The sequence below is a fragment of the Coptis chinensis genome, chromosome 5, assembly GCF_015680905.1.
Source record: "Coptis chinensis isolate HL-2020 chromosome 5, ASM1568090v1, whole genome shotgun sequence".
Classification (NCBI taxonomy): Eukaryota; Viridiplantae; Streptophyta; class Magnoliopsida; order Ranunculales; family Ranunculaceae; genus Coptis; species Coptis chinensis.
The window spans coordinates 7674340-7699069 of NC_141460.1; the positions used below are offsets into that span (position 1 = coordinate 7674340).

General features: G+C 37.2%; 2 long non-coding RNA genes across 3 annotated transcripts in view; both read right to left on the reverse strand.

The window, feature by feature from the left end:
- Positions 1 to 3239, reverse strand: part of LOC147496483 (uncharacterized) — a 73501-nt gene extending 70262 nt beyond the window's left edge. For both annotated transcript variants that reach the window (XR_015194798.1, XR_015194797.1), the window contains exons 1-2: positions 2951 to 3239; positions 2621 to 2730 (exon numbers count right to left, since the gene is read on the reverse strand). This is a non-coding gene — a long non-coding RNA (uncharacterized LOC147496483). The remainder of the gene's footprint in view (positions 1 to 2620; positions 2731 to 2950) is intronic.
- The window catches only part of LOC147496482 (uncharacterized), an 87466-nt gene extending 73525 nt beyond the window's left edge, over positions 1 to 13941 (reverse strand). Inside the window, exons 1-3 of the long non-coding RNA XR_015194800.1 lie at positions 13809 to 13941; positions 11617 to 11661; positions 11429 to 11483 (exon numbers count right to left, since the gene is read on the reverse strand). This is a non-coding gene — a long non-coding RNA (uncharacterized LOC147496482). The remainder of the gene's footprint in view (positions 1 to 11428; positions 11484 to 11616; positions 11662 to 13808) is intronic.
- Between the last annotated feature and the right edge of the window lie 10789 nt (positions 13942 to 24730).

Sequence of the window (24730 nt, forward strand, 5' to 3'; positions counted from 1 at the left end):
ACATTATAGGACAACCGACTTTTAGGTTGAGATCTAAACGGTGGTAGACCAAATTGGATCAAGTGAGTTTATGTACTCATTTGGGTATTGATTAATATTACCGGTTCGTTGCATCCTCATCTGCCATCTTGTCTGCAGCTAGAAAGAGAGTACTTTCCCCTGGGAACATATTTAAAGATGCTTTGCATTAATATCATTGACATCATCATTGCATGCCGAGATAGAATTGTGCTTCGCTTAAATATTCGATTAACCTGTGGTAGGTTGATTTAGCTGAGGATATGTAGTAGAAATGAGATCTTGAAGATTTGCACATCGATGAATTGTTGATGGTAGTTCAACTGTTTCGCTTGGGTCACTTCATATCTAATTAACCAGAAAATAGTAATGAATATTAGTACGAATAAAAATAGAACAAAGAATGATGCAAATGAATATCAATATTAAGCAAAATAGACAAAGAAAAATACACAGTTTGGTACCTCCATTAAGAAATTTGCGAACGCAATATTTGCAGAATTTCCATTTTCCAATCACATGTTTTGGGCAAGAGTTAGAACATGAATGTGACTCCAGAGGAAGGAAGATCGCAAGGAAGCACGCACAATCTGTTCTCAAACCCCTTTGGGTATAACTGGAAGGCATTGACGGAAGTCACCACCAAGTACAACTGTTATTCCACCAAAAGGTTTATTATTGTCGCGAGTATCCCGAAGTGTGCGATCAACTGCTTCCACACAAAACTTATTTTGCATTGGGACTTCATCCCAAATAATAAATTTAGCTTCCCTGAATAATTCGGCATGCATTGAATTCTTACTAAACCCACAAACAGAAGTATCAAGAATATCTAGTGGGATCACGAAAGGTCGAAAGTGAAAGCGATCACGACGACCCCAATAGTAATGAAGTTATTCCGGATGAAGCGACCATAATAACAATATGCCCTCAAAGACGACCGTACACGGCGATTGTGTTATAAACAAAAGTTTTGTCTGTTTCTTCTTTGCTCCATTCAAAAAGAAGTTTCCTAGATTTTTGAGAAACGGAATCTATCAATCGCTTTGATATGAAAAGCGTTGCTCTGCATTTAAAGTCTTTTACGGTTATTTGCCGTAAACTAAGTGTTATTTGCTGAGAGCCTGAGATTTAAAGTCTTTTACAGAATTTGTATCCACACATCCATTATTGTATCAAATATGTACAGCCATGGGCACCACCGTAGAGCATAATGGCGGCATTAGGAAGAGGCGTTAAAGTTCATCCACTTGCTACTGAAGCTAAATGGCTAGCTGAACACGTTCCAAACTGAATCGTTTGGAAGGAAAAATAGAAAAGTAATTGAGCATGAGGTAAGGGATCTGCACAGAATATACCTAGATGTAAAAGTAACTTTGCAAATTCAACTTATAGATGGTTAAGATATCAAGACTTTGCGTGTAACTGGAATTTTCGATGTAAAATTATATAGTTGGGCTGGGGCGGGCTATCACACTCATCTAGTACCCTTAAGGTAGTTTAAAGGAGAACCTGTCTGCAGAAAGCTTTGTACTCTATATGTGAATTTCACTCCAAAAAAATCAATTCAGACATGTTTGGATTAAGAAACGGAGATAGTGAGTATATAGTAAGTTCAAAATTTTAAGAACAAAGAAGTTGATCACATAAGCAATGCCAAATGAAGCTCAAGACACATTAAATTATGAGTTCCCAAACAAACAAATCAGACACAAATCACTATATGCCTAGTATCCCACCCCCCTGCGAATTGAATCGTCCCCTTTTCGAACCCATACACCACCCATCAACCAAACAACTTCAATACTTTTTCAAAAATCATAATAATATACCAACAGATTCATACAAGCAATACAAGTGAACATACCTTATCTAACAATCGCAAAGTCAACATTTTCCTATAAAACAATACAGACCCAAATAATTACCTGACGATTAAGAGTAGTGGGGTTATGTTTAGACCAGAAAACATCAAGCAAAGTCTCAAAGCTACACTCTTTAGGATCATATTGAACCCGAACAACTTCCGAATGTTTCGTTGACCCGGAACAAACATCATGGTAAGTAGGACTATCCAAAATCCCTTGGGTATACCCAACTTCAGTTTTCGTCACACCGGGCACTCTTTGGTAGGCTAATTCAACACTCCAAAAACAACCAGCACCAAACTGAGCAAAATTTTGACCGGGTAATGGGTGTCCGAATCGGGACCTTGTGCAATAATTGAAGAAGCCATGGTTAAAATAATGAACAACAGCTGAATAATACAAAAACAGACCTCTCTTCCTTGCATGAAGTTTGTTATATACAAGCTTCCTTTATTTTCTTCTTGTGAACATTGCTTTTGAACTAATGTGTCTGAACACTGTTTTATCAAGTCCCTTCCAAAAATTGAACTAATGTGTGACGTTGATATCTAATGTGTCTGAACATGCTTTTGAACTTCAACACACTTGATAACAAAAGCATCATAATGTCTGAACAGATGACCACCACTTAAGCAAATAAAATGTTATAATCATTGAATGGACCAGATTTTTATAATCATTGAACAGATGACCATCATAAAACTTCAAAAATCATTGAATGGGTATGAACAAACCTTTAGATTCGCTTAAACAGGTAGACCGCTTACTCTCGACTCTTGACTCTTGCTGGACACGTAGACCGCAAAGACGCAGACCCTCCCTTCTCGCCTATATTCTTATCGATCTGCAAAAGAACATACATGCCCTCAAAAGAAGTTTTGTTGAAGCAGAGAGAAGTAGTGAAGTGTGTACAGTTTATTAGAGTGAAAGTGTTGCAGCTTTCACTGTGGCCAGCTCGGGAAAGTGTTGAAGCAGAGTGAAAGTGTTGCAGAGAGAAGTAGTGAAGTATGTGTGTAACAGAAAAACATCAAGGAAGATAGACAACAGTGGCCAGTTCGGGAAACCTGGTGCTTTGAAATGCTATTGGTGGTTGGTGCTCCCGAGCGCAATTGGCGCATCAATGAATCTAACCGGAAAAAAAATTTAGAAACAGCAACTCTTGACGGCGGCGAATAGGGCATTGATGTTTTGTTTGAAGATATGAGGAAATAAGATCTAGTAGATCCGAGTGTTAGGGCGTAAAGAAGCATACTATTGGGGATTGGCTTATTTTGCCATGTCATAATTTAGAAAAGACAAAGACAACCATAGGATGGAAGCCCGGTGGGCCCCACACCATTGCTTTTTATTAGATAGATAGCGATTTCTAGCCAAAAATAAGAACACGTGACAACAGTAATGCATGTGAAAAGGAAAACTCTCATATGGTGATCGCAAAAACAAACAAATATAGCATACAACACATCAACGTCGTGAAGAATATAAAATTGATAATTATAAAGTTAGAAATAGAAGGACATCAAGTAGGTAATTGCATGTAGGACTCCAGATCTCTATAACCGGATACAGAGATTATTTCTGTAACCGTATTATCTCACCATTGATCCGAATCCAAAATGTATGTGCCTTGATACCTGTGTGCGCTCCAAAATGTGTGTGTGCGCCGAAATATAAAATGTGTGTGTGATACAGAGATTGATTTCTGTACCCGATTATAGAGAAACCGGTCTCTTGCATGTAATACCAAAAGCTAACCCAATTTCTCATTTTCGAGCTGGAACCAATCAACTCATCCTTCCCCAACTGTCACACCTTTTCTTTTCTTCTGTACTATTGTTTTAATTATGACGATGATAAACTCTAACCCAATAGAATGCAGTACTACACAATTGGGCATACAATAATCCCAATGAGAAAATAAGTCTCCCAAGACCAAATCCAAATAAACCTTAGCTAATTACTAATGATTAATTATATTAACTAATTAATAAATGAATTACTGAGTATTACATGGGGCATAGTTCATATTCTCATGACAACTTCTTGTAGAATCTAAAGGTTGCTTATTCTTGTGGGAGGTGGTTTAGAATTGGATATCTACCAAGGAGGTAGTTCAAGTCGAGGCCCAAAATATCGATATCGATCAATATATCGGTTACCTAAAAATCGATATATATCTGGATATATCTATTATTTTTGGTGACCATTCTAAACTATTTAAAATATTGGAAATATCGAAAATATTGGATATATAATATCGGAAATATATTAGAAATATCGAATTTATATTAAAAAATGGTCAAAAAGTCAACCGATATATATCGTAAATATCAGATATATCGATTATATCGGCGATATAAAGTTTTATATCGGAATTTTCGATATATATCGGCAAAAAAAATAGTTCTATATTTGGTAGATATATGTTGGAAATATCGATATCGGTATACCAAAATACCGATATATATCGGTGATATATCGGCGATATTTTGGTCCATGTTTCAAGTGATACAACAGAAACACATATATATATATCCTATATTTATTTTTTCCCATCTTATAAGTATTAGCTGGAAACTAAAAAGAATACAAAACGCTTAAGAAATGTTAACTAGAATTACACCAGATTGGGATCAAATTAAAATTTGGTTAGACACCAGGTAATCTTTTGAGTTCTCTCGCAGCCATCCAGAATCCAATTATGACTCGCTAACTGTACACTGTATAGGCTAGCTAGGAGTAGCAAAGCAATGAGTTTAGTGGTAAATTAGTGGATTCAATTCCTAACAAGTCGAAATTGAACGTCTTTATCCCATTATCCATTGAGTGATTGGTTATTCATTCGTCGCCAATTTAGCAAAGATTAGTGACAAGTACTTGCGATGATGGAGATTAGTATGCGTCTAATCCATCAACAATTAATCACAAGTTAGAATACCGTCCTTCCCCAAATTACTGATTAATTTGTGGTTACTCGCGATTTTAACTGCATCGTTGAAGTGCAAATTGCCAAAATGAGAGAGATTATCTACTAGTTGCGTATCTTACTGGCTTCTAGTCTCAACGTGTATGGCATCAGTTCAGACCAAAATATGGTCGTAATGTGGACTTGGCTGCGCTACCAACTCCAGGACAACAAGGTGAGTTTCCCACAATTACATTAATAGATGATGAACTGGAAAAACGGTGGACTTTTGTAAGTTTGCTTTGGTGGGTCGTTTGGATCTCAAAAGATGAACTTACAAGAAGTTGGAAGAATAGTTTCTATTCTATGGAAGATAAAAGGTGATTGGTTGACAACACCCTTAGGAAGAGGGTATATTATGGCAAGCTTTGATTTAGAAGAAGATTATCAACTGATCTGGGACCAAGGAACTTGGATTTTTGACAAACCGGTGCTCAGATTAAGTGAATGGTCACCCAATTTCTCTACGGAGAAACAAACCCAGTCACATACTGCTGTATGGGTTAGGTTTCTAGGACTTAGTTTGGAATACTGGGAGGTGAAGAACTTGCTTGCTATGGGCAGGGCACTGGGAAAACCCTTATATGTTGATAAAACGACAGCAAAACGGACTTTGGGGTTCTATGCGAGTGTTCTAGTCGATGTGGATTTGTCAAAGAAGATACCAAATAAGATATGGGTGGAGTCGAAGAAATTTGGTGTGGCTTTCTGGCAAGAGGTTCAGCTTGGCAAGATTCCTGACTTTTGCAATCATTGTAAAGGGGTAGGACACCTTGTGGGGAGTTGTAGATTTCTGAAAACTGATCTGGCTCAGTCTAAGAAAACCAGTGACGGAAATGCTGCCAAAGGAAAAGAGATTATGGTGGAACAAGCTGCTGTGACAGATGGATTATCCAAGAGATAGAGAAGGCACTTGAAGAGAAAGAACAAGGAGAAAGCAGCGGCCACAGGTGCTCAGTATTCGGGTGGTGTTGAAATAGTGGTGCTGGAAGCTGAAGATATGGAGTTAGTTAACGAAATGTCAGACGCGAGTAACCCAATATAGGATACAATTGATCAGTACTCAGGTGGTTTTAACGCTGTGTGGAGGCTGGAGGTCATGAGCTAGTCAACACTGTGTCGGAGGCTCGTACACTAGTTCATGCTTCTACCGTGGAGGTTGTAGTGGGAGAGGAAGCTAATGATGTGTTGGAGAATACTATCACACAAGTCATTAACAGAGTAGTGGGACCTGAGAAACAAGGTGAGCCTACGCAGTTAATTGTTGATTTCTTTCAATACTCCAAAAGGCAAGCCGTAATTGATGAGGTGGTGGCACAGATTAGTCCCAATTCACAGATTTCACCAGTGAATCCGGAAGTGCCAGTAAGAAATAACTTTTATGTACTGGATAATGAAGAGGAGGTGGTCAGTGAGTCTCAAAAGGAGGGTGATACTAGATTTGTTAATGAAAACTGGGCAGAGTTAGCTGATAAAGAAGCTGACAGTCTTCTAAGACAGAGATGTGACTACGAGAACCAAGCAGAAGAATAAAAACAAAGAGAAGAGAGGGGGAACTAACTCTGCAGTTATAACCCCACAGGCATAGAAAGCCACACTGTCTGTTTCTAAATGAGGACATTACTTTGGAATGTGAGGGGAGTTAAGAAAGATATAGCAGTAGAAAGAAGAAAGGAGTTGGTGACAGGGCATAATCTAGAGATTATTTGTCTGGCTGAGCCTAAGATCAAACCGACCGTTAGTAATATTAAAAGACTTGGCTTGAATATGTATAATGATTCTATTATACATAATGGTTCTCAGGAGACTTTGGGAAATCTATGAGTGATGAACAGAAGGGTTGTGGTGATTAGACATCTTTTCAATTCCAATCAGCATATTATTGTTGAATGGAATGGAGCTATCATTTCTTTTGTGCATGCTAAATGTACTCTTGTTCAGAGGAGAGAGCTTTGGAGGGATCTGGAAAGAATTAAAACACTGCTCCATGGCTAGTGGTGGGAGATTTTAATGTGGTCATGGCAAATGAGGAAAAAAAGGGTGATAGGCCGCCTTTAAGAGTAGCAGTGAATGAGTTCCATGAAATGGTCAATAATGTGAACTGATGGAGAGTCCTTTTGTGGGGCTTGAAACAACATGGTGCAATAATCAGAAAGGGATGGGGAGAACTTATTGCAAGCTGAATAGATGCTTCTTTAATAATGGTTGGTGTTTGAAGTTCGCAGGACGGAGTTATAAAGTGGGTTCTAGGATAGGATCAGACCATGCCCCCCTCATTGGGCATTGTGTTCATGTTCCTAAGCTTAAGAATACACCATTCCGTTTCAACAACTGCTGAACACAACACAAGGGGTTTATGGAAGTGGTGAAAAATAATTGGAATCAAGAGCTGCTGGGTAAGCCATTGTTTGTAGTTGCTGCAAAACTGGAGATTGAAACAAGAGTTGAAGAAATGGAATTGTGAAGTGTTCGGTCATACAGATACTAACATTAAGAAAGCACGACAGGAATTGTTTCAGCTGCAGTTACAAGCAGAAGCAGAACTGGAGGATGATAACATGGAGTTCTTAGTTATTCAAGCCGAACAAACATTAGAAGAAGCTCTGAACAACAAAGAATCTCTTGTCAAGCAGAAACCGAGAAACAAATGGTATGATGAGGGAGCAAGGAATTCTGCTTACTTTCATGCTTTGTACAAAATGAGGTTGGGGACATCTATGATTGAGGAGATCCTTAATGATGATGACCAAGCACTGAAGGAACAAGTTGAGATTTCAGAATTTATTATCAAATATTTTGAGACTAAATTCCAAGATAAAGAAATTCAAATGGATGAGCAACTACTGGAATTAGTCCCAAGGCAAGTTAATGATGATGATAATAGAGAGCTAACAAATATACCGGAATTTCAGGAGATAGAGAGTGTTGTTTTTGCGATCAACAAGAATAGTTCTCCAGGACCCGATGGTTTTAATGGGGTGTTCTTTCAGCATTGTTGGACCATCATTAAATGGGATGTATTTGCTGCTATTAGATCTAAATTCGTACTTCTTAACACTGATTCTAAAGGAGAAAGAAACTAAGAAGTTATCCAAGTTTAGACCCATTTGTGTGGGAAACCTGCTGATGAAAATGATTTTAAAGGTGCTCCAGTTGCGACTTTGCAAGGTTGTTACTAAGCTAGTGTCACCTGAACAAGCTGGATTTATACATGGGAGATGCATTCAGTCTAACATTGAGCTTGCTTCAGAAATGGGGAAGAAGAGATATGATGGCAATGTGGCCATCAAAGTTGACATCTCAGAGGCTTATGATACCCTTAGTTGGGAGTTCTTACAAGCTGTGTTGGTAAAATTTGGGTTTGCACAGAGATGGATAGATTGGATTTTTTGCATCATCAGAATTGCAAAAAAAATTCAGTTTTGATTAACGGGGGGCCGTGTGGATATTTTGGTGTTTGAAGGGGTCTTAGGCAGGGCGACCCATTGTCACCGTTACTATTTGCATTGGCAGAAGATGTACTGAGCAAGGGAATAAATTTTCTGAGAGAACAGGGCTATACTAAGCCAATGGTTATGATAAAAAACACTCCAGGGCCTAGTCATCTCTTATTTGCAGATGATATTTTTCTTTTCACAAGAGGGGATAGAAGAGGTATCGAGTACATAGCATGGCTGCTACAAAAATATGAGAACACTTCGGGGCAATGTGTCAGTAAGGAGAAGAGTAAACTATTCACAGGTGGTATTCATCACATAAGAATAGAGGATATTGAGCAAGTATTGGGAATTACTTCTGGAGCTTTTCCTGAAAAGTATTTAGGAGTGCCAATTATACAAGGAAGAGTCACCCATGTTGCTCTGAGGTGTGTCTTGGATAAAATTAAGAAGAGAATAAGTAGTTGGTCTGGAAAACCACTCACTTTTCAAGGAAGAGTGGTGCTGATCAAATCTGTTTTGAGTAACATCCCAATATATAACATGTCCATTTATAAATGGCCAGCAAGCTTGATCAAAGAAGTTGAAATACTGATGAGGAATTTTCTTTGGTCTGGGGAGCCAATGGTGAGGACGTCAATTACTGTATGTAAGTTGGGACAAATGTTGTAAGCCCCCGATGAGGAGGGGTTAGGTCTGAGAAGACTGAAAGAAGTGAACTTGTGTATATTGATGAAACTGGGCTGGCAGATTCTAAATGGCAATGAAGAGTTTGTGAAGTTCATAAAAATCAAGTACTACATGAAGAGTGAAAATATTATTAAGTATTACAGACCCTCATCTATTTGGGGAGGCATTAAAATGGCATTAGGAAAGGTGATCCCTCGATCACAATGGACGGTTGGAAATGGTCAAAGCATTGATTTGTGGAGATCAAATTGGCTGGGAAAGAAGTCCATTCAGGAGTACCTACAGCTACCAGACGAGGCCCTAGTGAATTGTAATGCTACAGTAACTTATTTGATTCAAGATGGAAGTTGGGCACTGCCAGAGAACTTCAAGGAGTTTCTTCATCAAAATGGCATTGATACTGGAATCATGGATAAACCCTTGACACAGGATAAGGACAACAGGATTTGGTGTCCAAAGCTTAAGGGAGATTTTACAACTGCATCAGCATATGAAGATCTTAGATGCAAAGAGAGTAAGATATTGGGTGAGCCTGGGTGAGTTTGTTGAAGGATTGGGTCATGGTCCTATTACCTCATCAGACAATCGTCTTTGGAGCTTGTTACCATTTGCTATTTTGTGGGGTATTTGGATTGAGCGAAATCGTCAACACTTTGAAGGCGTTTCCGCATCTAAGCAGGAGCTTATCATATCTATTAAGGCTTATTATTTTAATGGTCTAAGATTTTTAAAGAGTTTAGGAGTATCCTTTTGAGTATTTTGTGGTGAGGTGGGATAGACTTTTGTATTTAGAAGTAGAATAATTTGTAGTTCTTGGGTTAGCCTCCTGTGGCTATGTTTTTAGTTTTATTTTGTTTCTTTGTAATAGTAGGCTTTCTTGGCCTACTTAATTTCTTTTCACTTTTAATGAGATTTCAACTTTACCGAGCAACAAAAAAATAAAAATAAAAAAGAGTAAGGTCAGCTGACATAAGGTGTTATGGAGTGCCCACATACACCCAAGTACGACTGTGAATGCATGGAAACTGATGAGAAACTGTGCAACAACTTAGGAAAAACTTAAGAGAAAAGGGTGCAGCTGGTACCAAGATGTGAGATTTGTAAAAAGGATGCTAGTGAGGCATAAGTGGGAAGCAGCAGTAGTGAGTGGTATGATGGCTCTTTTGTTTCACAAAAATAAGGTACACTTTGAAGACGAAGGTAACAACTTTACCTTTTGTACAAAGTATGTGAAGTAACAAGTTAATTGTGTTATACACATTTTAAAGGGTACTATGTATGGGACTGCACATGATCACTTTGTGAGATTGGCTTGGGGTGCTGAACTGAAACTAAAGAAAGCTCCACAGATCAAGGACTGCAAGTGGTTACTGTCGGAAGTAGATCAAGTCAAAGTTAATGTTGATGGCTCCTCCATAAGAAATCTTGGACCAATAGGGTGGGGTGCAACTTATCGAGATCATAATGGGGAGTTTTTGCTCGTGAGTTGTAAGGGCTTGGGGGTGGAGACGAACTATGTGGCTGAGTACTATGCAATTCTAGAGAATGCGGAAATAGCAATTGAGAAAGGTTGACTGGAGTTATGGTTACAATCTAACTCAGTGGTTGGTGGTAGAAGCTTTTAGTATGGGCAAGATACCATGGCAACTCAGTAAACGATGGGGGTGGTGTAAAAGCAAATTGCAAAGATGTATGTTCTCTCATACTTGGAGAGAAGCAAATTTTGCAGCTGGCATTGCTGCAAAAAGAGGATCTAGCTTAGATAAGGATGAAGTGAGTGTGTATGCAGGAAATCCCCGATGGTTGTATAAATAGGAGAATCCTAATGGGCAGTATTTTAGATTTGAAACATGAACTTGAGATGAGATGTTATCGACCAATATGTGGCTTAACCCTCATGGAGTTCACACACTTTTATAACTTTCCTTTTTCTTATATACAAAAGATAAACTTACCAAGCAAAATAAAAATGGCATCAGTTAACCTTCTTGTGTTTCATAGTTTTTCCTCAGTCCATTATGGAGGTACCCCGAGACCAAAATTATCAAAGTTATCATAAAGGGACCAAAATATTACTATTGGGATCTTGCCATAATGCCACATATCTCACATGTTGGACCCTATGGCTCGAGAAACACTAGTGGCTTTAAAAATCCAAGACATAACATAGATAGCTAGCAGTACGAAAAGAATGACTGTTGAAAGATTGTTGGTCAATTTGCACAATCATAATTATGTAGGTAGCCATATATATATGTATATATATCTTAGTACAAAAAGAATGACTGTTGAAAGATATGTATATATATCTTTAGTTTTTAAGTTCTTCAACAAAAATATTTATGCCACTGATTAATTAAATTTTACTGGCTCCCAAAAGAAAAGAAAGAAAAAAATTAGAAAATTAAAAAAAACAAACAAACATTAGATATAAATTAAAAGGCACTAACCTGGAAGTTCCCCTGCAGCTTCTGAGCAAACACGAGAAAGGAATATGTGATTAATCTGAACAACAAATGTAAAACACCACCAAGGTTGGTTTCCACATTACAATGAACAATAATTATAAACTAGGAACAGGGACTTGTGGTAGAAAGTTTTGAGATATAAACATATCAAGTTCGAAGTTAACTCTTACCTTCGATAACTTAATCTGATGCTCCACACAGTATCGTTGCAGACCCTAGAATAACGAGAAGCTATTCAGCACAAAATGTTTCTCTCTAAGAGTTTTCAAGTAATCATGGAATGAACATAAATATGTTTCAATTTACTAATACAGAAGCCTCTAATTTTATTTTTGGAATAAGCAATTAAAAAAGTTTGCAACTTTATATTCTTTGTTGTCTTGCTCTACAAGTCCAAAGAACTCACACTTTTCACATCACCTCTTGTGGAGGCGATTCCTAAAATCCCCCAAATATCCTTTTGACCTTTCTCCAATGTTCATGCTCTCTTAATTCAAGTGTTGTACATTGTTCAAATGTCTTCATCTGTTACAAGAGCATCTTTGATGCAGGAGGATCCGAGTCAGATGATGCTGAGTTGACAGATTGCACGTTGATGGCACTAAAGTATCATGAGTTGGCGGATCAATGCAAAGATGGCAAGTAATCGTGATCTTTTCCTAATTGGGGTAAATGTTTTGGTATTTTGGCCATAACTTTGACTACAGTTGTCTGAATTAGGCGTGTGACCCCAATTCAGAAAGATCTCAACGGCGCACACTCTGTCACCATTGAGCTAGGCTCCGTGATAGCCGTTTTCGAGATCAAAATACACTGTTTTCCTTCCAAATTCATCGTTTTAGATTTTCTTTTATCTTTTTACCGTTTCGAAAGTAAATCTTAGTCCAATTTGGGCTAGATTTTTGGTAGATTACTTCTATTATTATCTAGTTAATTTTAGTAGGAATAATATTCGGATTTAGAATGTTTTACAGCTATAAAGTCCGGCTTGTGGGCTAATATTGAATCATTCTTGATTTTATTAAACTTTAATAGACATTAGAGACAATTTTCTCTATGCTTAGGGCAAAACTCTTGTGTTCTTTCCTATTTATTATCTATTATTACTAGTCTACAAGATAATCGCTATTCTGTTTGGCTTCAATCTTTCTAAGGTAAACCCCAACATGTTTTTCAACATAAGGGATTGAGCTTTCAACACAAAAAAAGAAAGTATTAGGAGTATCGCTAATGCCATCCAAATTACAATCTCTAGTAAATAGTGAAACACATGTTTTATTTATAATTATTTATGATATTGATATTTATAGCAAATTGTCTTTTACTATTTATTGAAAACAAGTTGGGTTCGGGTTCAGATTTGGATTCTCTGAAAAGTGAAAAATGATTGTGATGTAGGAAATATATTAAAGCTCTGCATCAGATTCGTTTCAGATTCAGGTCAAGCTCAAACCAGCCCGAACACAACCTGTTCCTATGATACCCTGATACTGTAGATTACCATCACCAGTATGCATCAGGTACACTACTGATACTGAAACACGTATCCTCACATGGCCATGAATCATAAGAGGAGGAGGGGAGAGAAACACACAAATAGAGAGATGGAACATAAGAAATAGAAAAAAGTGAACAAGAACTCGCACGTACTTCGTTGCCAATCAGTCACACCACCACTTTATGTTTGAAGTCACACTTAAATGCTAATTCATTGTTTATATCGAGATTTCTAGTTACTGTACCCGTGTCCTATATTTTAAAAAATTCCATAATGTACCCTGTACCCGTGTACGCACCTATATCTGTATCCGTGCATCGTAGACCTGTTCCATGCCCTAGTTTTCTTCACGAAGATTTATTGGTGTTCATCTAAAGGCTGCCTAGTTTTCTTCATGAAGATTTATTGGTGCTCATCTAAAGGTTTCTTTTGCATTTAGCTTACAAGAAATTTGGTATCCAAACATAATTACATAACCGGTCTTCAAGAACAACTACCATAAATTAATATTTGTGAAGAAAAATAAATAATATATAATAAATAAAGAACAAAATTGGACATCTATCCCATCAATGGAGCACCTATTTGCACCATTCATGCAAACCAACAACAAAGGTAAGGTTGTTCCTCAATCTGTTCACATCTCAGACCCCACGTGTTAATCCTATTGCTACTAGACTTCTTAATACTGAAGTGTCTGTGTGTTGTTAGACCCACATCACAATCACAACTCTTTTTCAATTTTAACCACTATAGCAACTATTTCCCAGTGAAGGAGGAAGATTCCTTTCTAAATTCTTATTCTACTCAAGACACAATTTAAAAATCTTTAAGCAAAATGTTACAAACACAAGTATTTGTTACCTCTCCAGCATTGAACAAAATTTTGTGCTTGTCAAAAAATAGCAAAATGGTTGGCGATGTCTCCTAAGTATCCATTCCATTTCCAAGAAACTGCAAAACCAAATTCAACACGAATAAGAAACAAACCAAAAAAATACAAAAAACAAAACAATGTCCACTGTATTCACCACATGAATGTAAGAGCTTGTATTGACTGGATTATTCTTTTTCCCATCCTCTGACGGTTTTTTATCATTGTTATTATTATCTCTCCATTATTCTGCCTTTCTCTTGTTCAACCCAACGGGAGGTATTGTAATGTTTTCCTTCATAGTTCATACTCTCAATTTTCTGAGGGCTTCTTCAATGCGCGTGATGTTTTGCTACGCACGATTTCTGACCACATATTTTCCAACCTGTAACCAGTAGACCTAGGGGTGGCTTTGGCATTTCACATATTTTCCTTCGTCCCCAATTTATCGTATTTTCTATTCTTCTCAATTAGATTACGCGCCTAAATCTTCACCCCCTTCACCTCTTCTTTAATTCATGGTCAATCATTTAATTCTTTCACTCTCTAAAATTTACAACAAGGAAGTAGAGCAAAAACAAGTGACAGCAACCAACAACACTACACGGCTTGAATACGTTCGAACATTGAGGTTAGTTTATCATCCAATCACTAAAGTCGATTTAATCTTTCTTCTTCTCTTTAAGGTACATTAGAATTTTTTATGTTTAGGTCGTTTGTACCAAAAAAAAATTCTTTATTTAAGTAGGCGCTCCTATGATGAATCAAATAAGGCTCGATGATGAAGAGTTTCTTAGAAGTCTATGTTTCGAAAGTTTTGCATATGATGAAAGTGATTATGTGGATGTGGAATCAACTGTTTCTCTGATGGAGAATGAAAATATTGACAGTAGTGATAGCGATGTTGAAGAGTCTGATACATATAGGGCTTATTTTTTTTATGCAGTTCAAGACCTCGGACGAGGCCTACACTATTTATAATTAGTATGTCAAATCAGTCGACTTCGGTGTTCGTAAGGATGTTTATAGAATTCATCCAAATAGAGTTGCTATTAAGCGTAGATTTGTGTGTTCAGTCATACAGATAAACTCCAATTGATGACACCCAAAAAAACACCCAGACAGATCACTAGGTTCAATTGTAAAGCCTGCATTGTTATTATTTTTTATTCTGAAGCAAAATTGTGGACTCTGAAAGAGTTTATTGGGGAACACACACATCCACTTGTACCGCATCCGAGTTCAATGTTTCTTTGGTCACATAGAAATGTGAGTCGAGAAGTGTTGGAATTTGTTATGTGCCTAAATGATATCGGTGTTCGTAAATGCCAGTGATGGGTCACTTTGCACATATAGCTGGAGGTTTCCTTAATGTTGGTTTTACTAAAAAAGACTTGTAAAACAAAATGGGAAAAGAGAGGAGAAGTCGTTGTATTGATGGCGACGCCAACATACTGCTTGCTATTATGGAGGACAAAGTGAAGTTAGATCCTTTATTTTATTACAACTATGAGTTAAATGCGAGTGGGCAGTTAAATTTGAGCTGCTTTGATATCGGTGTTTGATTCCACCTCCATATAGCTGGATTTCCTTTAATGTTGGTTTTACTAAAAAAAGACTTTGGCGATATGTTGTTGTTTGATTTAACGTTTTATTACAACTATGAGCAATCGCTTTGGGCGGATTCCACCTCCCGCCTGGATTACTGTAGCTTTGGCGATATGTTGTTGTTTGATTTAACGTACAGGAGCAATCAGTACCAGATGTCGATTGTTTTGTTTGCTAGAATCAACAACCACCTACAGACTATAGTTTTTGGTTTTGCTTTGATCATAAGTGAATGCAATGACGCTTATAAGTGGGCATTGAAATCATTTATTGATGCAATGTGTAGTGAACACCCTAAATCAGTCATTACTGATGGTGACCCAGCGATTTGTAAAGCTTTGAAATCTATTCTTCCAGATTCGAAACACCAGCTGTGCACTTAGCACGTATTGAAAAATTGCATCACCAATGTCAAAATCCCTGGATTTGCAACAGAGTTCAGCTCTATTATGTTTATAAAACGTTCTCGGGGAGAGTTTGAAGAAAGGTGGAAACAACTAGTGGAAAAAATACAAAGTTAGTCATAACACATGGGTGATGAAGGTACAAAAGAAACGGGCGAGGTGGGTAGAATCTTATCTTCATGGTAAGTTCTTTGGCGGTTGCAGAAGCAACCAACGTTGCGAGGCTATTAACTCTGTTATATGACATCATGTTAAGCCCGGGATGCAGTTGTGTGAGCTATTTGGGAAAATAGAATTGGCAGTTGCAAATATCCGTCCCCGAGAGCACGAAAAAGAGGTAAGGACTACAACGACGAAGCCTTTCATTGGTAGCCATTTGATTGAATATGCAAAGCAGGCAGAATCCATCTATACTCAAGCTACTTTTCTTGCTTTTATGAAGCAGTTACATGAGGAAGCGATGTACACTGCAGAAGATAAACGTGATGTGGGTGACAATATTCGTGTATACACCATCAAACGTCATCTGAACAGGCAAAAAAAGACGAGTGTGGAACGAATACAACCTTTTAGAGCAGGATGCTAGATGTTCATGTGGGCTATTTAAGTCGTTTGGATTTCCATGTAGACATATCATTTCGATTTACAAACACGAGGACCTTCATGAAATACCCCAGAGCTATTTTTTAAGGAGATGGACATGAGTTGCGAAATCTGTCATTCCAAATAATGATCCAAGTTTTTCTTCACAGACTGCTTTCATTATTCATCACAGTGAGCTTATAGAGAAATGCAAGGAGATATGTTTGTGGGCCTATCAAACAACCAAAAACAGTGAAGCTTTTAAATCCATGTTGTCATCTTTTTCTAGAGCTTCTGAAGGCAGTCCATAAGTTCCCTTTAAAATGCCTTATATTCCACCAGAAAGTGGTACAATGGATGACATTCTGTCTTCTAAAGGCACCGCCGGGGTAGAGATGCCTTTCACCCAACCTAAAACCACCCATCGTCCATTTGTTAATGATCCACCACACATAAAATTGAAGAGTAGGCTGCATAAACCTAGTAGATTGAAAGGTCAGAATGAGACAAGAAAAAATAAGTGTGGCCACTGTGGTATCGTCAGACACACAAGGCCCACATGTACACTTTTGCATCCAAAGGATGGGGGTAAGTTTCTTATAATGTTGCCATATTCTCACTTTTCTGTTAACATTAAATAGTTACGAAAGTTTGTTGATTCTGATTTGTATTCGTCAATATCTTTCTTGTGGTGCACTGTTTTACAGGTCCAAGTGCTAAGCGCAACTATGTTGAGTGTGCTGCAGGAGTTGCCGATGTGAGTGAGGATGATGACGGGTTAAACAGAGATATTGGATGTAAGTGATAATTTTGCATGTTATCTTTTTTTTATAAACGCAAAAAAATGTTTCTTGTTTGTTATTTTCATGGGGTTCAAAGTAATGTTGCTTGTTTGGTGGGCATAGTGGAAGTTGGTAATGAAGTAGGAGGATCTCGAAAGACCAAGCAATGTAGCAAGTGTCGATCTACGGAGCACACAAAGTGTAGGTGTCCAGATTTGGAAGGTATGACACAATTTTTACCGACGTAATTTTTCTAGTAGGGAGTAAACTAAACTTAGATTGTACCATTAGAGTGACTATTTTTCTCCTGTTGAACTTATAGCATTTCCCGTGGATGAGGTTGGGAGCAAGGCTTCGGAGAAATTCAATGTTGAAAAGTTTTATAGTGACGATGGGAGAGTCTTTTTCCATATTACGGATAGCTAGTTAACATTAGGAAAGAGGAGTACAATGTTGCTAAGCTTTAGAGCAATTGTTGCTAATCTTCTAACAAGATTTTTGTAAGCATTTTTGTAATAGTTAGATCAAGTGGAGCATGTGCTATTATCGCATAATGGTGAATATTTAAAGATTGACTTCTAAATTATTTTGTAGCGGTATCTATGGTGTTATTTTCTTTAGTTTAATCAATAAAATAGAGCAATATTATATACGCTATATTGACAAGCATTGTATATTATGTTGTTTCTTATTGTTTGGATGTTGGTGTTGTCTCTCACCATGAGACAAGACCATCAGCAGACATATGTCAGTTAGTATGACATTGACATGTTCATAAATAGATCTGTTCGTTCTTACAGCGCCGAACAGAAGGTTGGAGAGGAATATGTCACAAACAGTAACATAATATTCTAGTATGACAAATATAGTGTCATATCTATCTGAGATTCTAGCGCTTATGATATACTACCAAACGTATAAAACTCTTATTGACATATATTATAAAAAGTGACATAACATTCGAGTATGACATATATAGTGTCATATCTATCAGTGATTGTAGCGCTTATGACATACTACCAAACGTATAAAACTCTTATTGACATACGATATCCTCTTAAACAATTGTTTTACATTGTACCATGAGACCACCCATAAAGTATGATATACCTTCTATTTATACAACTATTAATTAATTACATACTACAGACTATATGACATTTTTTTATAACATATATCTATGTTTTTACAATGCAATCTTATGTACCGAGTAGTAGATCACGTACTCTGTACTCTATGAAATTTTGCATAACATACTATACTAAGTATGTTATTTATAAACATATATACAATTATTTTTACATAATACATTTGTACCGTGTTGGGTATGTACTTTGTTATGTCTGACGGTACGCTATGATATTTTTCATGACATACTATACTATGTATGTTATTTATAATCACATATAACGTTATGTTTACACAGTACCTTTGTAAGGTGTTACTTATGACATACTTTCTTGGCTATGACTATTCGAGTGACATACTATCATGTATGTCAAACATAATGATATAGACAATTATTTGTATATACTAATTTTTAGTGAAGCGTTTTTAATGACATACTTTACTACGTATAATGCTTTGTGAGTTTTAAGTGTTAATGATGTGAGCTAGGATTTTGCGGCTCCCTTGGAGCCTTGGAGGAATGAATGTTGCAACCGTCAATGAATGGTACGAGTTAGGAAAATTTTCTAGTAGGGTGGAGTCCAATAGCTATACGTACAACAACATTTTGGATAGTGATCGATGGATAAATATGATGATCTATTTTGGATGATACTTAGGCACCTAGCTTTTCGGATAAGTGTGTAACTTCAGAACTTATAAATAATTCCAAAATCTAGTATTTGGTTGAATATGGATTTTGTTAGTTGGTTCAAATTTTTATTTCATATGATTCTTAGGAAATTCGAAGAAAAGAGTGGAATCTGAAAAAGAGAAGCAATGAAATCTCATGTAATGGCATCTAATTTGAAATCAGTGTTCGTCTCATTTTTTCTTTGTCAGTGTAGAATTAGTGGTATCCACACATATGTAATTTTTGACGTCTGATAAGTACAAATTGCATCTTGTTGAGAATGGGTTAAAATGGCATAGTGGAAGTCTGTCAGGACAATACACACAAAGTATCATCCTGTTGGGCACCGTTATGTCTTGGTTCGCACCATTTTTACTAGAATTTCTGGGATGATATATACAATGTAATATCGTGTATGTCTGGATAATACATATAATATATCATCGACCCAAGAGATCAAGAGAGAGAGTGAAAAAATGATTTTTTCGTTGTGAGAGAGTTAGATATGACATTTTCTTTGTGAGAGAGTTAGAGAAAACTTTTCGAGGGTTTCTTTGATGTCTTTGAGAGAGAACATAACAACAAGAAGTACAAAATCCAAAATAAATTCTAACTTCATTAAGTCATGAGTATCTCCCAATAATTACATAGTCATAAAAACCAAAGCACCTAATGAGTAATGAAATCCTCATGAAACATTTTCAGCAACATGGACAAAATGGATCATCACTCTTGTCCCCACATTCTAAAATCTAAATGGTACTCATAAGCAACCAAAGCAACTAATGATCCGAACAAAATATATATTTTTAGCACCATATACAAAACGGATCATCACGTTAGTATCTAGTACCCACATTCTAAATTTATAGACAAAAAACTAACTAAAGTACCGAATGACCCCTGAAAAGATATGCAGTTTCAGCAACAAACACAAAATAGATCACCGCTTTAGTTCCCACATTCCAAATCGTTTTTTGGCTAGATGATGTAGCAACCATTCCCTATGTCTCTCCACCCTTAACGCCATGAACACCCTGGGTTTTTTGTCATAATCAAGGAGCTCTAAAGCTTGAATGAAAGTAATGCTATCTAGGTCAGGCACATTTTCTAATTCATCAATGATCTTTGCTTCTTCTGTATGTTCAACACTAGAACCAGTAATTTGTTTCTTCATATTACGACCCTTTTCAGAAACTGCAATAGTTGCCATGCCATGAATTGCCTCTTCCATACCCTCTCCAGTGATTTTCCACAGTTTCCTAGCATTGGATTGATTGCTTGATCGCGTTGATCGATTCCTCTTAGCATTAGTTGATGGGACTTGAACATTCTTCATTACCTTGTGCCTTCGTTCTAAATAAAAGACATATTTACTTAATCGATCAGTTGATAACCTTAATACCTGACAGTAGTATGACATAGAAAATGACGCCAACAATACATGTGTTTACCAAGTTACCAACTAAGTCTATGTATAGTTCATTTATCCTATTCATACTCCATAAACCACAATGACAACTGAAAAGGGATTGACAATTTTGATCCTTGCCATGGCCCAAAGAAGCTAATTCTTCATCTACTAAGTTGATCACTGCTGCATTTGAGGGAAGAGTCACAGTGCCTCTTGTTTCATCTAAGGCCGCTCTTCTTGCTGCCTTTGTTTGATATTTTGATTCTAGAAGAATCAGCACCTCGTACCTAGACTGCCTATAACGCATGATACGTTGATTTCTTTCTTGAAAGTTCAGACCATTTCCACTTTGATTTGTCTGAGCCATATGAAACCTGAAATAAAAAGTTTTTATGACTCTCTAAGGTACCAATCAACCACCCTACCTCTACTAAAGCTTTATAAAGATGTACAAATGCTCCAAAATAAAATGATTTCCAAAATAATATATTACTTAATTAAATAATTAAATAATAAAGCTCAACAAACTACTGCTTTTTTCGACTTCTAGTTCCTATGAAAGCAACTTACTGAAAAGACGTTTTTAGGTGGTGGTGGTGTTTCGTTCGAGGGCAGAGGCTAGACAGGCGGTGGTGGTCAGTGAGAAGGGACTGGGATGAGACTATTTTGTGTTCGAGAAGTTTGGTGACGTGGTGGAGTCTGGAGATAGAGTTTCAGTGATTTCAGGGGAAGGAAATTTTGGGAAATTCTGAATAACGGTCTGTAAGAACCGTTATTCAGAATGCAAAATTTCTACAAACCACGAAAACCCACGCACAGTGAAATTAATGGGGTTCACGGTTTTGGATTGGAAACATACCTTTGAGAATCGGCTTAGATGTAATCTCAGAGAATCCAAGCTTTATGAAATCCGAAATCAACCCCTTGATCTTCTGTTGTATTCATTTAGAATAGATTGGACGTTGTATGGACAACGATCTACCAACCCCCTTCTTTCTCACAAAGCTAGATCCAACTTTGGATCTATTTTTCCTTGCCTCTTTTTCTAATCTAGGTGAATAGTGAATAGGTTAATTTCATCCAGAGAGAAGAAGGATTCTATTTATAGGCTACAATAGGGACCATGAGGAGAAATTAGGGTTGGGTCTCCTGACGGGCTTGGGCTTCCCATGTTCGCCCAGAACACACGGCCCAAGTCCGTCAACAAATGACTTATTCCACTAAAGGCCATTGTTGCACTACCACCCTAATCCCAAATTACGTGTCAGCGTTTATGGGCTCCATATTATATGCTCGTTGATCACCCCGTGTTTAAGATATCGAATGTCCGTTGATTAAGTCAAGTTACTGACAACTACATTAATCAACTTCTTATGTCCTTGAGTAGTACCACTCAACCTTATTGTCATGTCGGAATAAATCCACCTGCAGGGTTTACATGAAATTTTTTTTGAGCTCTTCAAGGGGACATCATCAACCCGACTTCCTGCGGGTCACGGATTTCTTCTATAATCAACAGCACACCTTATATACAATGTCATTACCCAATCCATCGAGTTTGTTGACTCACAAATGAATCTCACTCATTGATGATTTAAAGCAATGTACAATGCACGTATGTGCCCGTTATTATATCCAGATTAAGAGGACAAACATCCATAATAACAGAGGCGTTTGTTCTGTTATATAGTCAGTATAAAGATAAACAACCTCACTTGGTCCTGTTCAATACACACAAAGTGTACTAGTGTAATCCTATAGTCAAGATAGACTAATACCAGATTATACTACAACCATACCAATGGTTTGTCCAAATCCATCTAGGTTGTGAACGATTACTTATACTTTATAAGGTACTGATGATATGATTTTCTGTGTGTTCACACCATATCATCTACAACATAAAGTATTAGACACATGCATATAACTAATAACATATATAATATGCATAACATTTGCCCATATGATTCTCATTCAAAATATAAAGAATTAGAGTTAATACAAAAGTAATGCTTTTAGTATATAACCCTATCGGTCATGACTCATGACGTCGGTGAAAATTTACTAAAAGGAAAGCGATTATACACATTTTCCAAAAAGGGTTAACAAGTATTACCCCCACTAGATGAGCCAATTAGGATTTTCCCCCAATAGATAGGAAATTAGGGTCTCCCCCTCAAATAAACACAAAAAAATATGGTCAACCCAAGTTGACTTTTTTTTTTTGTGTACTTAGGGGGGAGACCCTAATTTCCCCATCTAGTGGGGGGGGGGGGGGTGTTAATACTAGTTAACCTTTCCGAAAATTGTATTCTCTGACCGGGAAGCTTCTTCTTCAATTGTAGAACAACCGTTGGTGAAAATCTTCTTTGTACTAGGTAGGTTATATATATTATGATAGAATATGTCTTGTTTATCTCGAAGAAATGGGAGGAATAGCTATCCCAATTCCAAAAATATTTACAATGTTCAGCAGCTTCTCGATGGCTTCTCTTGCATTGCCTGGAATGAGTGGCTTTGTTGCAGAATTGGTAGTTTTTTTTTGACTCATTACGAGCCAAAAATTTCTTTTAATGCCAAAAATACTAATTACTTTTGTAACGACAATTGGAATGATATTAACTCCTATTTATTCATTATCTATGTTACGTCCGATGTTCTATGGATACAAGCAATTTTATGATCCAAATTTAAATTTTTTGGATTCTGGACCACGAGAACTGTTTGTTTCAATCTGTATCTTTATACCCGTATATATATTTATTGGTAAGCTTGTTTTAAATGAGATCAGTAACTCTTTGATGCTAGCAGGGTTTGATCCCCAGACCTTTGGTATCATCACCCAAAAGTCTTACCGACTTTGCTAGTCAGCATCTGCTAGGTAGGTTATACTAACCCGTTGTTGCATTTTATTTGTAGTTGTTCGTCCCTGTATTTAATTTGTCATCTAAACATAAAAAAATGTGGCAATATGGCAAGATAACTATTTGTAACTTTTTGCTATGTTTGAAGACTAGTGATAATGCGTTTGTAATACCATGCTTTATTATTTCAGTACTATGTTTTATTTAGTGTTAAATAAGTATGGAGCTTTCTTTAGGTGATTTAATCGGGCACTTATCAAATTGCATTGGGCAGCCTCCGACCCAAGCCCGACAACAATAGCCCAATACACCCCCACACCTCAACGCATACCGGCAACCATTTTTTTCAAACCTTTTTAGCCGGTATCATCTCTCTCGCGAGACTGAATGCCAAAAAAAAAAAAAAAACTTCGAGTTTTCTGTCGTGTTCATACTTTGAGTGTTGAGTTGTGAATCAACAATGGGAATTGAAGTTGGTGACTTCACCCAATTCGAAGTCGTGTCCCATTTGAGTATATACTCAAACTTGGTTGGATTGATTAAACTTGATTAGGTTGATTAAATTTGATTGGGTGGAATATTGGGTTGATTAAACTTGATGATTTCAAACTTGATGTTTTTTTGGAGTTTGGGTGGAAGATTGGGTTGATTAAACTTGAGTTCAAGTTTGCCCAAGCTTGATGAAGTCCTTTTCGAGTTTGAGTTTGAGTTTGGGTTGATTAAGTGGATTTGATTTTTAAAATGAACATCATGACAAACAAACCGAATTTTTTAAGTCCAAACGACCCAGCCATGTCGCCCAAGAGAGTCCCCAAACGACCTCGCCATGTTGTCCTGGAGATTGCCCAAACGACCCCGCCATATTGTCTAGCAAAAAACCAAGAGTTTTGTCTCAAACGACACGCGCAGACCATTTGAGTGTACACTTAAACTACATGGTGAGGTCGTTTGAGTGTACGCTCAAACTACATGGTGAGGTCGTTTGAGTGTACGCTCAAACTATATGGTGAGGTCGTTTGAGTGTACATTCAAACTACATGGCGAGACCGTTTGAGTGTACACTCAAACGACCCGAGGGGTTCGTTATGGCGAGACCGGTTGGATTGGTTGTTGAGCTTGGGCTTTGATGGCAAACTTGTAATATGGCAAACTTGTAATATTTCTTTATTTTTGGGGGTTGCCCAATCCAATTTGATGAGTGCCCAATATAGGACCCTTTCTTTATTATTTGTTTAAAACTATGGCAAGTGGTGGTGTCAATCTAACGAATGCAGGTGGTGTGCAACCAACGTTGGATAATGGCAATGGAAAATGTAAAGACTGAAAAACACCCAACTGAGATGGTATCCGAACATGGAAGTGATCTTGGTTGAGGTGTTATTGGAGGAGGCTGCTAGTGGGGGGAAAGAAGCCTAATAATGGTTGGAGGATAGAGAGTTTTAAGCGAACTGCTGATG